At 43.2% G+C, this 16,796-nt stretch overlaps 1 long non-coding RNA gene across 1 annotated transcript; it reads right to left on the bottom strand.

Moving 5' to 3' along the window:
• Window positions 1-8,211: 8,211 nt before the first annotated feature.
• LOC143289281 (uncharacterized) lies at window positions 8,212-10,128 on the bottom strand. The gene is made up of 3 exons (XR_013056233.1): window positions 10,011-10,128; window positions 8,938-9,057; window positions 8,212-8,330 (listed from the first exon to the last, which is right to left on the bottom strand). It is a non-coding gene; the product is annotated as an uncharacterized LOC143289281 (long non-coding RNA).
• Window positions 10,129-16,796: the final 6,668 nt, after the last annotated feature.

A 16,796-nucleotide genomic window follows, 5' to 3' on the forward strand; every position in this document is an offset into this window, starting at 1 on the left:
CATTTTGTTTGGTGTCAGTGTTGGCTATGTGGATACATATCACCGAATTTATATCAGGAAATGTGTGTGTGTGTGTGTGTGTGTGTGTGTGTGTGTGTGTGTGTGTTGACAGTATAACCATGTATGTCTTCCACTTGTGTGCAGATCTCCCTGTTATGTGTTCCTTTTTTTCTGAATATATATCTACCTGTTGTATGTTTTCCTTATGTCTGTATCCCCTTCCTTTCATCTGCATATCTTCCCTGTTGTATAGTGTTCCTTGTCTGTATCCCCTTCATTCCATCTGTATATCTTCCCTGCTGTATAGTGTTCCTTGTCTGTATCCCCTTCATTCCATCTGTATATCTTCCCTGCTGTGTGTGTTCCTTGTCTGTATCCCCTTCATTCCATCTGTATATCTTCCCTGCTGTGTGTGTTCCTTGTCTGTATCCCCTTCATTCCATCTGTATATCTTCCCTGCTGTGTGTGTTCCTTGTCTGTATCCCCTTCATTCCATCTGTATATCTTCCCTATTGTGTGTGTTCCTTGTCTGTATCCCCTTCATTCCATCTGTATATCTTCCCTGCTGTGTGTGTTCCTTGTCTGTATCCCCTTCATTCCATCTGTATATCTTCCCTGCTGTGTGTGTTCCTTGTCTGTATCAAGTACTGGATCCCATTTCTCCTCACGTCCATACTCTCCACTGGCTCCCCATTGAGGCAAGAATTACATGCAAAGTAGCCTGTCTGCTGTTCTACTTTCCACCCTACTGGACTTGCCTATCTTTCTTACCTCATCAGTGCTTGCACTTCTTCAAGAACTCTCCGCTCTTCCATCTTTTCAGTAAACACACACACACACACTGACTGACTGACTGAAACCATTTATTGTCAGATTAACTGTTTGTTGTACGGACATTTTCGCAACCATTTGAATAAAATATTAACTGAGCAACAAGGAAATTCTGATTTGAGGGAAGGTATGATTTAAAAAGAACATATTTAACAAATCAATTTACCAAATTTCATTAATATCATTATCTCAAAAAATATTCTAACGCACACACATACTCACATACGTGTCTCCCCCACCCTCTCCCTACATACATCCATGCATGCACACAAACGCCCATTATAATTCCCCCACCTCATTCCCCTGCCCACTCACTCACACACACACTCACACTGTCTCTCACTCTTTCTCATCAAATTAAGGTTTCGTAATGTAATCAAGACGACATATTACATGTTAGGGTCGAACAGTTCCACTAATTAGAATAATGGGAACTTTGCTCTACAAGTAAATCTGACGCTATCACCCAAAACGAAACACTACTTTGGATTAAATAAAACAGAGGGGAACCTCTGCAGCATAAAAAAAAGAAAGAAGGGGGATGAAACAAATTAGAAACACACACACACACACACACACACATACACACACACACACACACACACACACACACACAAACTAAAGGTAAACGCTCTTTCCTCTTTGCTGCTCCTCATGTCTGGAACAACCTTCCTCACGATATCTGTTCATCTGATTCCATCTTTGCCTTTCGCTCTTCTCTAAAATATCATCTTTTTAAAACCGATCTGTAAGCTCTCTCAGTTTCCGTCTTCTCCAACACCACCCCATGCCCGTCAACTCTGTATGCATGACGAATGAGAGAGGGAGAGTGGTGGTGGTGGGGGTGATGGAAAGTGGTCATGAATGATTTAATGTAATTTATTGCTTTTTGCTTTCATGTATAGCGCCCTGAGCTTATAAATGTACATTATCATTATTACTATGATTATTATTATCCGCTTCCGTTTGTAACCCCTTCATCTGTTTAACTCCCTGTTTTATGTCTTCCTTGTCTGTATCTCCTTCCTGTTGTCTGTATCCACTTCCTTTCATCTGTATATCTTTCTGCTGTATATCTCCTTTTTCTGTATATATCGTAGTGGTATCTTACTTCACTATAACTGTATACATTTGTGCAGTATGTTGCCATTTTGTCTGCATATCTTCCTGTTGTGAGTCTTCTTGTGAGTCTTCTGTTGGTTTAGTGTGTCACTTACAGTGTGGTTTTAATCATTGATGCATTCAGCCTCTCATGTCGCACTGGTTCACCAGGTTGGCACCAAGATGATGCTTAGTCTTTCTCTGGAGTCAAAACCATCGGCATCGAGATGTCTGCAGATGGCTACACATATCGCACGTAAAAGAACCTGCGGCAACAAAAGGGTTGTGCGTAGTAAAATTTTGTAGAAAAATCCACCTGCATAGTAAACAACTACACTTGTGAACAGAAAGATGATAGAAAGGGTGGCGCTACACTGTGGCGACAGGCTCTGCCGAGGAGGGCAGCCCAAATTTCGCAGAGAAACGTAATACATAAAGATACGCGGTTACTGTGATTCCAAAGTTCTAATATTACGATTCCTGGATTTCTAAGGAACCTACTGGCAGAAAGAGAATGGGGCAAGGTCTATCTGTGCACTGTCTCTCAGTCTCCGTCCAATCTTCTTTAGCTGTATCCATACTCTTCCTGATCTTTTTGCCAACTTCCCTGCAAGCTATAGCTCCTGTGGGTGTATACTTATTTTTTTAAGTCTCTTCCCTTGTCGCACATATCAAACATTTCACCAGTTATCCATGGCTGTTTTTTTCGGCGGGTTTTCCCAAGAATTTTATTGGCTCCCTCAGGCATTATATCGTTAAACTGAGTTGTTAGTGTTTCCATATTGTTGTTATTTACTGATAGCAGTGGAACGTACTTCCCAAGAACTGCTGCATTGAATTCTTCAAAGACGGGTGCAACAGCCGAGTGGTCAAAAAGCTTTGGACTTTCAATCTGAGGCTCCTGGGTTCGAATCTTGGTAACGGCGCCTGGTGGGTAAAGAGTGGAGATTTTTCCGATCCCCCAGGTCAACATTATGTGCAGACCTGCTTGTGCCCGAACCCCCTTCGTGTGTATACGCAAACAGAAGATCAAATACGCACGTTAACGATTCTGTAAGCCACTGATGTCAGCGTTCGGTGGGATACGGAAACAAGAACATGCCCAGCATGCACACCCCCGAAAACGGAGTATTGTCTGTCTACATGGCGGGGTAAAAACGTAAAAGCCCACTCCTGTACATACGAGTGAACGTGGGAGTTGCAGCCCACGAACGAAGAAGAATTCTTCAGCAATGTTGGGATCCTTCAGCCATCCAGGTTGGACTTGAGTTTGGTCTTAGGCTTCTTGGAGTTCCTCAGCCTGACTTGAAGTTCGTCGTAACTATGTCGCGGTTGCTCCCGACATCTGCGCCTGGAAAAGTTCTTGCTGTGGCTGTCTTGATCCCTGATTGGAACCAATTTTGTACCAGAATGTAATCAATCTGGTTGTAATGTATTCCGTCAGGTGCGTGCCAGGTCCATCGTCGAAGGTCACTGTGTTCACCAAGGGTATTTATAAGCATCATGTTGTTGTAACTGGCAAACTCTCACATCCAAAATTCTTCGTCATTTCATTGCAAGAGGGACCATAGAATTCCTTCCAATCTTTTTTTTTTTTTTTTGAACACTGCAAATAACGGTGTTCTTGCCAGGTTTCTTTAGAACATTGTGTAAATAGCTGTCGTTCTTGCCATGTTTCTTTGGAGCATTGTGTAAATAGCTCGTGTTCTTGCCAGGTTTCTTTGGAACATTGTGTAAATAGCTCGTGTTCTTGCCATGTTTCTTTGGAACATTGTGTAAATAGCTCGTGTTCTTGCCATGTTTCTTTGGAACATTGTGTAAATAGCTCGTGTTCTTGCCATTTTTCTTTGGAACATTGTGTAAATATAAGTGTTCTTGTCATGTTTCTCTGGAACACTGTGTGTAAATAACGATGTTATTCAAATGTGTCTTTGGAACATTATGTGTAAACAGTGGTGTTCTTGTCATGTGTTTTGGGAACACGAAGTTGACCGTCACTCGGTACATGTCATATTCATTCAAAACCAACACAGAAACTGGAGAATCCTGTTCGAACAAACCTGTTATTGAAAACGATCTTTTAAATTTATAATTAAAAACAACAAAACACGAAAATCCTGAACCCAACAAAGCGTGCACATTTTAAAGGAAATGAACCTTTAAAATCATCAAATTGTCCGAACAAAAAAGATAACATGTTAACATTTAAGTGTAATTAAAATGAACACCGTTACTCATATTAACTCAAACTACACAAGTCAGTGTAAAAGGGTTTTAATTAAACCCAAATCCCATCTGTGTATATGCTTATGTGCACGTGCGCGCGCGCGCGCGTGTGTGTGTGTGTAGAATATGCACATGTATGTGTGCGCATGTACTTTCAAATACAGGTGTCCGCCAGCTAAAACGAATAGCAATGTTTCTGTGCGTTCTCTGTTTGAGGAAAAATGTGCATAGAATTGTGTTTATTGCATGTATTGGAGACCCCCCGAGCCTCTCCCTCCCCTTTTAATTAAAGAAAAAAAAGTAATTCTTTAATTAAACAGGAGAGATACCTTTAGATGAACTAGAATAACCCCTGCATCCTTCAAATACAAGACTAAAGATGTTTCGATTTTAGCTGATGCTAAAAGTTTGAGAATAGCTGACACCTTTGGTGTCTTTCTTAGAACAACAACTACAACAACAAAAGGAAAAAAAAGAACAACTTTCATTTATTATTTCACAACTTATGTCACGCGGCTCAACAAACGTATTCACAATCGAATATTGTTTTCATAAACGCCCCCACACTCTGGCACTGCGACTGACAGTTGACAACATACATTTGATCGCTGAAAGTATCAAAACACGCTTACATTACATTTTCGTACAAAACGCTTTCTCTTGTGGACTCTAACATGCGAATGGCGAAATGAGAAAGCAACCTTACTTCATCCATGTCATACACTTTTAATGATTAAATTCCCCAAAGGCACTTGTAAACATGTTTAAGCCGCTTCTTTAAAACACTCATGTTTTCATGAACATTTCATACACGTTGACAGTCAGCTATATACGCATTCAATGCATTTCTTGTCGCACTGCCTCTTTAAAGTACTTACAGCTCTGTAGATTTCATTCATATTTTGTAATCACCACAAGGCAGTTCTAGAGGCATGTGAAGACGTTTCTGATTCTAATTACTAAATAAAAAACGAAATACTAAAGCAGTCTTTTTATGAATATTTCATCCGCATTATTAGGCATAATCACCATTAGCACTTCTGAGAAAACAAAATACAGAGTTTTTCGAAAGCAGTTACCTCATTACATAACTCAAATAGTTTTAACAATCAAAGGCCTCTAAATTATTTGAAAGGGTTACGTCCATGGCAATATAACTGAACGGGACATAATAAAGTTTAATTACGCAAGTTTTTTTTTTCAATTTAAATTAGAATTGTCATTTATGGTTCAGTGACACAAACTCTTACAACCAGTTTATGGTGTATACTGGAAGATGAAATCATAAGATTTCAAACCAAAGTCGACTTTGACTGAAAATTTTGATGCGTGCATCAGTTACTCCAGAACATTCCATATAAGACCACACTGATGTACAGGGAAAGCAAGTGACAACTAATCGATTTCCTTGAAGGCAGATAGTTTATAGGGTTTCATTCTCTACAGTAAGTCTTCTGAACACAAATCATTTTCGAGCAAAATTACATTCCTAACGATTTCTCTGGAAGGATATAAGTTTTCCACATGGGACAGAGCATAACAGTTATTATAGAACTGTTGGTATTGAATGGGTATATTCAACAGAGAATCTCTACGTACAATTAGACTGCCGTAAAATTCCGGAACGTATTTTTGAAAATGCAGACCAATAATCATAGGGACATATTTCTGTATTCTGTATCCATTCATCATTTCTGGACAAATGAGCTACTTGGCCGAAATAAGTATATCTGTTAAAACAACAATAACAACAACTAACATAAAACAAAATAAACAATTATATAACTCATTCAAGTGCAAGGGGAAACACGGTCACCAGCATTTATGATAAAAGTGTAAATAGTACGATAATTTAATCACCATGGTCATCGTCACTTTCATCGTCGTCATTCCATTTTATGATTCCTGACGCAGAGTTTGTCTCGGGCGCCGAGAGAGAGAGAGAGAGAGAGAGAGAGAGAGTTTTACTGAAGAAATAAAATAATCATCTAATGGCTTGTTTACATTCTCAGAGCACAGGAAGATATAGAAGAGCATGGGGTTGGGTTTAGGTGAGGGGGAAGAGTTCTGTACTTTACCATGACTGAACAGAAAACATGCTGTCAATAATCAACAGAATCTTCTTGCACACATTATAACTCTACCCCATCCCCACCCCTCCCCACCTGTTCCCCACAACATCGACCAGTTTTCTTTTTCCTGCATCACATCATAATTCAACACTGTCACTTTCTGACCTGAACAGAAATGGCAACAGGGAAAGATCGAACCCTGCCAATCCTGTATTATTTCCAATGACGTGAATGGCAGCTGAGATTATTATTTTCTGGCGCTGAATGCATTGACCTTTTTTTGGGGAAAAATTGTGATCGACATCGTCAATCATTGCCTGCTGAGTGATTGCCCAGGATATGGGATGGTGACGGACACACGTCGATCATGGGGGGAGGAGGCTGAATACATTGACCTCGTCAGAAAACGGCAACGGATCGAAACCGTCAGTGATTGACTGCTGAAAGTGTGGCGTGCAGTGACTACGGGGTTTCAGTTGCAGTTCGCTGAGAATCCACTGGGGAAACCTTGGTGGGTGTACGTCAGTAAGCCTATTGAAGTCAACGCCACCCATCGATTGTCACATGGTGAGGGTGTCGTGACGTGAAACCATGGAACAAGTTCAAGCACGAACCTCTTTCTTGTCATGATGGCCGGAGAAAATAACATTAATCCCGATTGTTAGTCACCTCGGGTGATATCCCCCCCTCCCCCACTTCCCCTCCAATGCCTGCTTTCTTGAAATAACTGTTCTAGGAGTGGGGGGGGGGGGGGGGGGGGGGGGGGGGGGGGGGAAGCGAGGGGTGGTTGACGTGTGTGATTATAAATGACTCTCCGTGAATACTCGTAGATACTGTGGAAATTTAAACCGTAAACTAACTCCACATTACTTATTAAATATTAAATTTGAGTCAATCTATCACTGTTTAATTAAAAGTTTATGACTTGTTATGAACACCCTGGTGTAGATTGTGGGTTTATCCCTTTAGGTAATTAACTAAGGAGTTAGGAGTCAAGTGACTAACTTCCAACAAATGACATAGATAGATAGATAGATGGATATCTTTACTTGTTTATTTCCGAGGCTTCATCTTCAGCACCCTCCCAGTGGTGTTAAACCCTGCGCCGACCATTGGCGTGCCACGCGCCAAATACGGTCACAACTAGGAAGATCCTCTGTACGATCTCTCCACTGTTCTCTACTTCCCAAGGAGACCTTCCAGCCAGGACCCTCTCTTATCAGCGCTGGTCCTCCACTAATGATCTGACAGGTACCGAAACTGAAAGGATTCTCCACCCTCATCCCTCACCTTCAAGCAGACGTAGCCGTACGTGTGCTTGTATTGCCCATGCAACCGTCCGTGTCTTTGCCCCCGGGAAAACTGTGTAGCTCAATGAGCGCATAACGACATTCCCGAGGGTACAGCTGGATAGTCGTTCTGAAGCGAACAATGCACGATTCCTCAGGATGAATTCTGATCTCTTGAAAACAAATGTGAAGAGCAAACGAAGGCATTGGAAGTTGTCATTTCCGTGGCTTTTTAGTCTGTTGAAGATAACTATTAGATATCGAAAGAAGTAAAATATTTATATAACCATTTGATTAAAAAAAAATCACTGGCAAAGTCAAATAAATACTCTCACCAATTTTCATCTTCAAAGGAAGGGAGAAAAAAAAAGACTTCATACTTCCCTCCAGTTACCTTTTCTCTCGTTTCCAAAAGAAGGGAAACAACAAAACCAGTCTTGATCAATGTATATGCCATTGCTGTCTAGACATTAACCCTTAGTGCACCCTTGTTTCTGCGTCGTCGTCTTCTGGACAAAATCCGAAAGCCCAGAATCTGAAGTCGGAGGTTCGTCACCAGACTGGCAGGATTCTGTGCCCGCCTTCTTTGTTGCAGAATTCAAACGCCCCGTGGACTGAGAGAGATTCCGAGGGCCAGACTCTGTGCCCCCCGTCTCTGCAGTGCAGTTTTCCCCGAGTGACTGGGTAGGAAGACTATGGTCAGTGGACGCCGTGTTTTCCTCTTCTTGCGACGGTGTCTCCAACACGGTGCTGGATGTTGTAGCATTGTTTCTGTTGACCGCTGATGACGGTGGAATGGAGTCTTGGAGAGCTGTAAGAGAGAGAGAGAGAGAGAGAGAGAGAGAGAGAGAGAGATACATATGAATGAATTAACAATTTTTGCTAAAACGAAATGTAATAATCAGATTGTACATTCTTGAAAACCAATGTCTTTGACTGACTTGTTGTTTGACTGGTTTGTTTATTTTGTTCAATCATTACTTCAGTTCGTCAGATTCCTTAAAAAAAAAAAAAGACAAAAAAACCAACCAACAACATAATTTCATTTTAAAGAGCGCTATAGCAAATATGGCTCTAATTAAGTTGTGTAGGTTTCTCTCATCAAGAAGACCAGGAAAATTTGTTTTTTTTTGTATTGATATGAACACACACACACACACACACACACGAACGCATGCACACACAAATCCAAAACAAGGTCTGACAGAAAATACTTTTGAAGGTTGATGGCGTCTGAACAAAGAATAGGCCAAACCGCGCGCGAGCGCGCACACACACACGCACAGCACGTGAAATATATCCTGAATTGAGGGAGTGGGTGGGTGGATGGATGGGTGCGTGTGGGGGTGTGCAACAGTGAATGGCTGCTGCTATACATATACATGACTGTGTCAAAGATGGGTGGCGGGTAGGGGTACCTTTCTGGACCTGGGTGGGGTGCCGCCTCTGGATGTGTCTCCTCAGGAAGCCCTCGTACTTGCCTGTCCAGCTGCACAGCCCACACTTCAGGGTGGCCGGCCCTTTCCTCTGGCGTTGTTCTGTGGTACCGGCATCACCATCATCGTCATCATCATCATCACCACCACCATCGTCGTTAATTCACCGTCATCATCATCATTACCATCATCGTCGTTAATTCATTTTCATCATCATCATCATCATCATCATCATCATCATCACCGTCATCATCACCATCATTACGTGAACTCATCATCATCACCGTTGTTAATTAATCGTCATCATCATCATCACCACCATCATCGTTAATTCATCGTCACTATCATCGTCATTACATCATTACAGTCGTCATCATAATCATTTTCTGTCTAACCGCATGGGCCACAACAGGGTTCTTCCTCTGTCGACGTTGCTGTGCCATATTGATCATCATCATCACGATCATCATCGTCGCCGGCATTAACAGCATCATCGTCCATCACCTTCATCATCATTCTCAGTTCCACTGCACAGCCCACACTTGTAATTACAGTGTGCATTTCCTCTTCTTTTCTATCAGTATCGTTATTATCAGCGTTATCATTATTGTCATCATCCACACATCCTGAACGTCATACTGCTGACCGCTCTCGGGTGGATGATATGTAAATGGAAGGAACATCAGTGTCATCACATCATCATCATCATCAGTGTTGTTAATAACCTGCTGTGGTGCTGTGGATGTATATCAAAAGGACGGGGTTGTGAATAAGTACAGGGGTGTTGGTGTGATTTGTGGGTAGCAAAACGATGAGATGGGATGAACACAGAAAACAGAAAAAAATATACCTTAAATTTCAATACGTGAAGCGACGCAAGTTTGCACTCGGTAACTTTCCTGTTGATGTTCAGCATATCTGTTAACGATTTAAATGTGAAGGTTTGTGTCCAGTTTAAAGCGCGTTTCGTTAGAGGTGGCAACCAGGTAAGTCTTCAACCCATACAAGCAACATTTCTATGCATGAACTTAAAAAAAGTGATTTCGTAGCCTTACCTCTGTTAGACTTGACAATGGCCTTGACTTTTTCAACGGCTGCCACGTGGAAAGGCTTCCTGCCCCTTTTGCCCACGTTGAAGGAGAATCCGTCTGATTTGCACACGTCACGCATCACGTGCCGAGCAAGCGCAGTGCTGTCAAGAAAGCAGCATCGGCACGTGCGGCACTGAAAGGGGCGAGAACCGGTGTGCAGGCGGGAGTGGACAGTGAGGTGGATCTTCTGGGTGAAGCTCTTGAGGCACTCCATGCACTGGAAGGGCTTCAGACCCAGGTGAGTCTTGATGTGCTTCGTCAGGGTTTCTTTGCGAAGGTACACCTTGCAGACAGAGGAAAGGTCAACTGTCATAGATAATTATAATGTTGATTTATCTTTCTTGGGGCTCTTGAACACAAGGCACATGAAGGAGATTAAAGAGCATGGCCGTTACCGTCTGCATCTGTGTCGTGTTCTTAGTCCATCACGCATGAGGTGTCACTGGTACTGGTCCCGAAACCTCTGACCTGACCTAAAATAAATTTGAAAGCTACCAGTTTGAAGGCGAATAAAAAAAAAATCATTATTTTTATTCTGAGGGGTGTGGGGGGTGGGGGTGAAGATTGTGGAGTAGGTGGGGTCTAAAGTGATGACTGGGTATTTGCATGGACATAGACAAGTTCTGAGTATTTCCAAGTATATGACCAAGACTGTTATTCTGGCGTCATATTTTCATCCAGTGAAACAAATAATCCACTTGTTTGCTCGCAACTTTAGAAGATTACCATAACTGATAAACATTGTGTCTTTAAACTGAGTGACACTTTGAAAAAGCTACACACAACATTCAAGCACATTGACAAAAAGTTCAGTGATTATTTGAATTCATTTGCTGTTGGATTCAACTGTTAAAAGGCGACTATCTGTCATAACCAGGCACTAACCGCACGACAGTTCAAATATGTGTCAGGCTACTACTCGAAGCCAGGATGATATCGTTCCTTTGCATTTATGTAATTTTTTTCTTCTTTCCCCAAGGCCTGACTAAGCGCGGTGGGTTACGCTGCTGATCATGCATCTGCTTAGCAGATGTGGTGTCGCGTATAGGGGTCAGCCCGAACGCGGTCACGCCTCCTTGAACTGAACTGAACACAGTCAGACATGCGAGGTAATGGCTGGCAGAAACTGGCTCAGACACACTTTCCAGTTTGATCCCAGAGCTGAAGTGGAAACACAGCATGGAATCACATGAAGAGTTTCACTTGTAATCTCGTCAAAGGCTAACGTTTGTTCCACGTGCGTGGTGAAGCCAGCTGTATGTGTAGTACAAAAATGTCTGACATCTAAAACAAAATATACACATGACGGCCAAATAATACGTGCTGCTAGACAAGTTACTTGTTGCACGCCTCTGACGCTTTAAAAAGAATAAATTGGATTCCTGTCAGACAACCATGTCTATTGGATAGCGATGCCATTTCTATGAGTTGCTTTAAAGACAGACAGACAGACAGGTTGTTCTATGACACTACTGAGCAGCAAGTTCATTAATGAATGAATGAAAGCGATGAACTGATCATTGTTGTGTTGTGGGACAACAGTACGGGACAGTGGATCTGAGTCCTGGTGCATTACAACAGAGAACTCACCTTGCCGCAGGTGTCACACACGAAGTGGGGTTTGCCGGCGGCAATGGCGGCCTGCACCTGTCGCTGGTAGCTGTCCGCCCGCTTTTCGGGCTTCACGTGGCACTCCCGGTGCTTCTCCAGGTTATGGCGATACGTGAAGCACCTCCCGCACTCCCCGCACGTGAAAGGCTGTACGTGACAACGCAGCTCTACCTGTTGATGATGATTATGGTCATGATGGCGACAACAATGATGATTATGAAAGTATTGGTAATGACACAAGACGGTGGCAGATATAATTATATATGTTTTACATCAGAAAACTAACCAACCAAATGAACAAGTATACTGTCTCAGTGGAGCCACTTTGACACAAACCAGGGTACACACTGGGATTACAAGGATGATGGAGAATATGATAGTTGGTTATGCACATAACATGCAGGCGCGCTCTCCTGAGACTAACACAACCATACAGAAAATAGATTGAGCACAAGATTTCCAGATGTTCATACATTCTCATTGTGGCAGCGGTGTGAATGTACACCTACATACTATACCTGGGAGGAAGCTAGCTGAGACAGGCAGCAGTGGACATCTCTGGTGGCGGCTATATGTGCTACAACTACAAGGCATGGAGAGGAATCAGTAAGTAAAATAAGTTGGGGATTGGCTGGGTGCTACCCACCTCCTGGTGTGACTCCAGATGACAGTTCAGACTCTGTGCTGTGGCGAAACGCAGGATGCAGTGAGGACAGTCATAAGCTGCTGCCACTGGGCTGTCCATCTCCCTGCTTCTCAGGGTATCTGTCAACATTCGCATTGTTGTCATGCACGATCATCATCACCATCACCATCCCCATCACAATCAGTGCCATTCTTATCATCATTTTGATGGTATATTTTGTCTTCATCAGTACCATCCCAATCACCACCAAGTGTCAGCTGTCTACCACGATCAGACTCCATAAAATGCCTAGTGCTGAGAACTTCAGAGAACTTGCCAGACTGCTGGAAATGGTGATTCTGAGAGACAGGCAGATTGACAGGCCGACTGACACATAGACACTGAGGCTGACAGATAGACAGAAAGCTGTCGAACACGATCAGGTTCTATGAATGTCACGTGCTGAAATCTTAATTAAGACATATTAATTATTGCTGCTGAAAATGGTGATTCTGACAGACAGACAGGCAGACAGACAGACAGACAGACAGCCACCCTGCGAGCCAGACAGAGCACTGTGTCACCCTGGTGCACTATCCACCCCGTACTGAGCATGTCAGAAGACTGGTCCAACTGCCTGGACTGGCCATGCTGTTCCTCAGAGCCGGCTGCAGACGTCAAGGCCCCAGTGTCCTCCCCTCGTGTGGTGATCTCACAGCGGGCAGTGTTCACACTGCCAGACAGCAGCTGTTTGTGAGACAGCAGGTGGTACCTGAAACAGCCCGTCAGCTGCTGAAACTCAACTAACTGGCTGGGTTCCCCCACTCTCTCTCTCTCGAGATTTCTCTGCGCAGGGTCTTGCCCTCGCGACTGAAAAGAAAGGCCTGCCACATAAGGTCGTAACATCTTTACAAGTTAACACAAATGATGATAGTCCGAATTTCAAAGTCTTGATTAAAGGCAAGACTTGCAGTTGGCCCCTAGGGAAGTGATATCCACACACACACACACTGACACAGTCTTTAAAAATCCGAACAATCAATCCCAAAGTTAGGAAATAATCACAATGGGCAGTTTTGTTGAATGCTTGCGAATAACACATTGAATTTTATGATTTAAACTGTGTTTGCTTTTCCGTGTCTTTTGTTAACTTACTTTTTTTTTTACTTGCTTGTTTTAATCCCTACCCTTTATACCTATCGTAAATTGTGAACAGCATGCTCCTGGTTGGATTTTACAACAATATATAAAGACCCAACAACGACGATGATGACAAGTGTTTAGAGTCACATTGCATAAAATGTCAAGATAAAGGTAAAATAAAAGTAACTATCAAACAGATGATGATACTGTGATGATGATGATGATCGCAATAGTGGCGATAACCGTCAATAAGACAGGACTACACATGTTCGTCAGAACCCAGTCTAAGCCAAGAAAGAAGTAGAAGAAGAAGAAGAAGAAGAAGAAGAAAGCCTCACCTGAAGGAGGACCTGCTGGTGATGACCACGCCACACTCATTACACAGAAAGCTGCGTTTGTTGTCGCCGTGGGTCAGGCGGTGCTCGTTGCGGTGACCTGACTGCTTGAAGGCCTTGCCGCAGTCATCGCACACGTAGGGCCGTTCGTCGCCATGCGAGAACTCATGACGTTTCAGACGGTAAATATTAATGAAGGTCTTGCTGCACAATCGGCAGGTCAGCTCCTCTTTGGTGTACGGGGTTTTACGCCGTTTCTTTGGGGCAGGTGCTTGAAGCACTGCAGGCAAGCTGGGCTTGGAAACACCGTTTGGTTTACGCTGCTTGCTTTTTTCTTCTGGCGGGGCGTTTTCGCGGTCCTTGTCTTTCTTTTCCAAGCTATTGCCCACTGGCGTTTGTTGGTCGTGGCATGTCTTTTCCCTATCTAGTGTGTGAGGTTTTGCCATGTTTACCAGTGTTTGTTCTTGAGGTTGTCGGACAGTTGGAGAAGCCGAACATGGTGGTATTTCTCTCTTCTGTTGGTTTCTGGTAATATTTTGTCCTGTCTTTACCAGTCTTCTGGCTTTTCTCTTATTGCTTGGATGGAACAGATCAGCAAAGCTGTCCCTTTTGCGTAACTTCCTTTGCGATTCTTCGTCCTCACTAGAGTGAGTGGATTGTCCTTCGTTGTCTTTTTCGGGAGTCCATTCGTCATCCGAAGTGATAGGAGTGATGTCTCCTTTGTCACTGCATTCTGACAGCTCAATATCAGTGTGAAAATCGTATCGTGTAGAAGCAATTCGTTTGCGACCGGACTTGGAGAACCTAACTGATGTAGAAGTCTCTTCAGATGTCTTTGCAGATGCTTGAGAATTCTTATCCTGGCCAGGAGGTTCTGTACTTGTGACACTACTGGTTTCTCTGCATGTCCCGCTGACATCACGTTGAGGTGGTGGGGCTGGATGATGTTGAAAATACAATTTCTTCCGCTCTCTTGCATGCATCATAATGAAACGGAAAGTATGGTGGTGTCACTGTGTCTCCTGTTGCATCTGTGTTTCTGGCGGTTTTTTTAGAGTCTGACTTCAGCACATTGACACCTTCTCTCTCATTTTGAAATGATGGTGTTGATATTTCTGCTGATTTACAGGCAGCATCCTTGCTTGAGGTTAGAACAGGTGCTGATGTGTTTTCTATGCCTTCTGTGGTCATGGCTCTGCTTTCTTCTTTTATTGATTCTGCTTCTGTGCATCTGCTGGCTTTGGTGATCGTTCCACTGATCTCATTTGAAAATTGTACGTCTGTTGATCTACTGGCTTGGTGTGGATCATTTGCATCTTCCTGATCACCTGGATTCCCCACTTCTATATGGGCATCAATGCTGTCTGGTACTGTCACCTTGTCATCGTCTGTAACTTTCGTCATTTCTGGACACTTTTCTTCCACGTTTGCTTTTGCAGTTGTGGACTTCAGTCCGGTAGGTTTAATTGTATCTGTGTGTATTTGACTAGCTGGCAAATTCTGACTAGTGTTTGGCAAGAAGATAAGAACTGGAATATTTCCAAGACATGGTGACAGCATCTGGTTTCTGATTATTCCAAGCTGAGGCATTATTCTTTGCATCACTGTACCATTCGCTTCTCCTGACTGGTTTTGCTGCACATTCAGCACTGGAATCATGTTTGTGGTTGTGCTGTAAGTACATTGCACAGTCTGGTATCCAGCTGAAGGAGCTTCTGCTTTGGTCAGATTACCCATCATTTGCGATGTCCCCAGCACCGGGAGAGTTGTCGGCACACCTGATATCATGGCGGGCATCTTGGGTACAATAGGTACGTAGGAAGGGTACTGGGCAGACTTATGACTGGTGGGTGATGGCACCGAAGTCCCTGACGGAACTGACTTTGAAGGGTGGACCTGGTACTTGGACAGAGCAGGGAGCACTGGTGGGACTGCTGGGTAGTGTACAGGCACTGGGATATAGGGCAGTCTGATCAATGGCAGTGGTGTGGCCTGCACTGGCATGACTGTGCTGCCTTTGGTGACAGTTTGGGTTGAGCTGTGCCGGCCGTTCTTAGTTGCCTTCACCCTGTCTGGAGGCTTGTTCCTTTTGGGAGGGAGAGCTTCTGTGTTAAGCATCGTTGTCTGACTTCTGTAATCAAGTGGTCTTTGTTCAGAAGTTCTCGAACAATTACTTGTTGGTGAAAAGTCTAGTGTATCTGGATTGCTGTGAACATTTCCGTCACCAGAAAAATTGCTGTAGGTATTTGATGTGTGAACACAATATCCTACCATCTGGAAACCCGAACTGTTCAGGTGATTCTCATCCTTTGAAATCTGTCCAGGAAAAGTTGCAGCTTCGCCGATCTCAGCGTGTGTTAGACATTTGCTGTCTTTGTGCTGTTCGTCTGCCTTGGACAGTGTGGACGTTTTTTGATCTATGGGAACCTGTAAACTGTCGTGTGGATTTAGCAAAGATGAGCTTGGATGATAATGCGTATGACAAATCTTTTTCCCATGGCAGAGATAATCTGTCACTGCAACACCTTGAGCTATGATTTCATTGCCATCTCCATCTGTCTGAACGCTTTCATTCTTGCTGAGACATTCTGACTGCAAGACAGACTGCTTTCGAAACTGCCTTGGAGTTTTCTGTTTTCTTCTTCCCCCGCTCTGTAGACATGTAGACGTTATCCAGTCGTCTCTCCTTGCTGTTCGCACTGCTCGTGAAGGGCAGTCACTGTTGACAGAATCGGATGCAAACTTTTCGGGCAATTCAAAACTCTCTTCGACTTTCATATCTTCTCCAATAGTAAATTCATTTTTGACTGCTTTCAGTCCAACTCCATACAGATGGTTTTCGCTCGAGTGTTCAGACCTGCTCTGATCAAAGTTGTTGGTGTCCTGGATTTTTTCTTTGTTGATGCGTTTTTTTGTGTCTTCGTAAATGTTATCCTTTGTGTCTTTGTCAATGTCCTCCTTACAATCTTCGTCAATTTTATTTTTCGTGTCTGTGTCAATTTCTTCTTTTGTGTATTTGTTTGAGCAAGTCTCAAA

Source organism: Babylonia areolata, chromosome 13 (assembly GCF_041734735.1).
Source record: "Babylonia areolata isolate BAREFJ2019XMU chromosome 13, ASM4173473v1, whole genome shotgun sequence".
Classification (NCBI taxonomy): domain Eukaryota; kingdom Metazoa; phylum Mollusca; class Gastropoda; order Neogastropoda; family Buccinidae; genus Babylonia; species Babylonia areolata.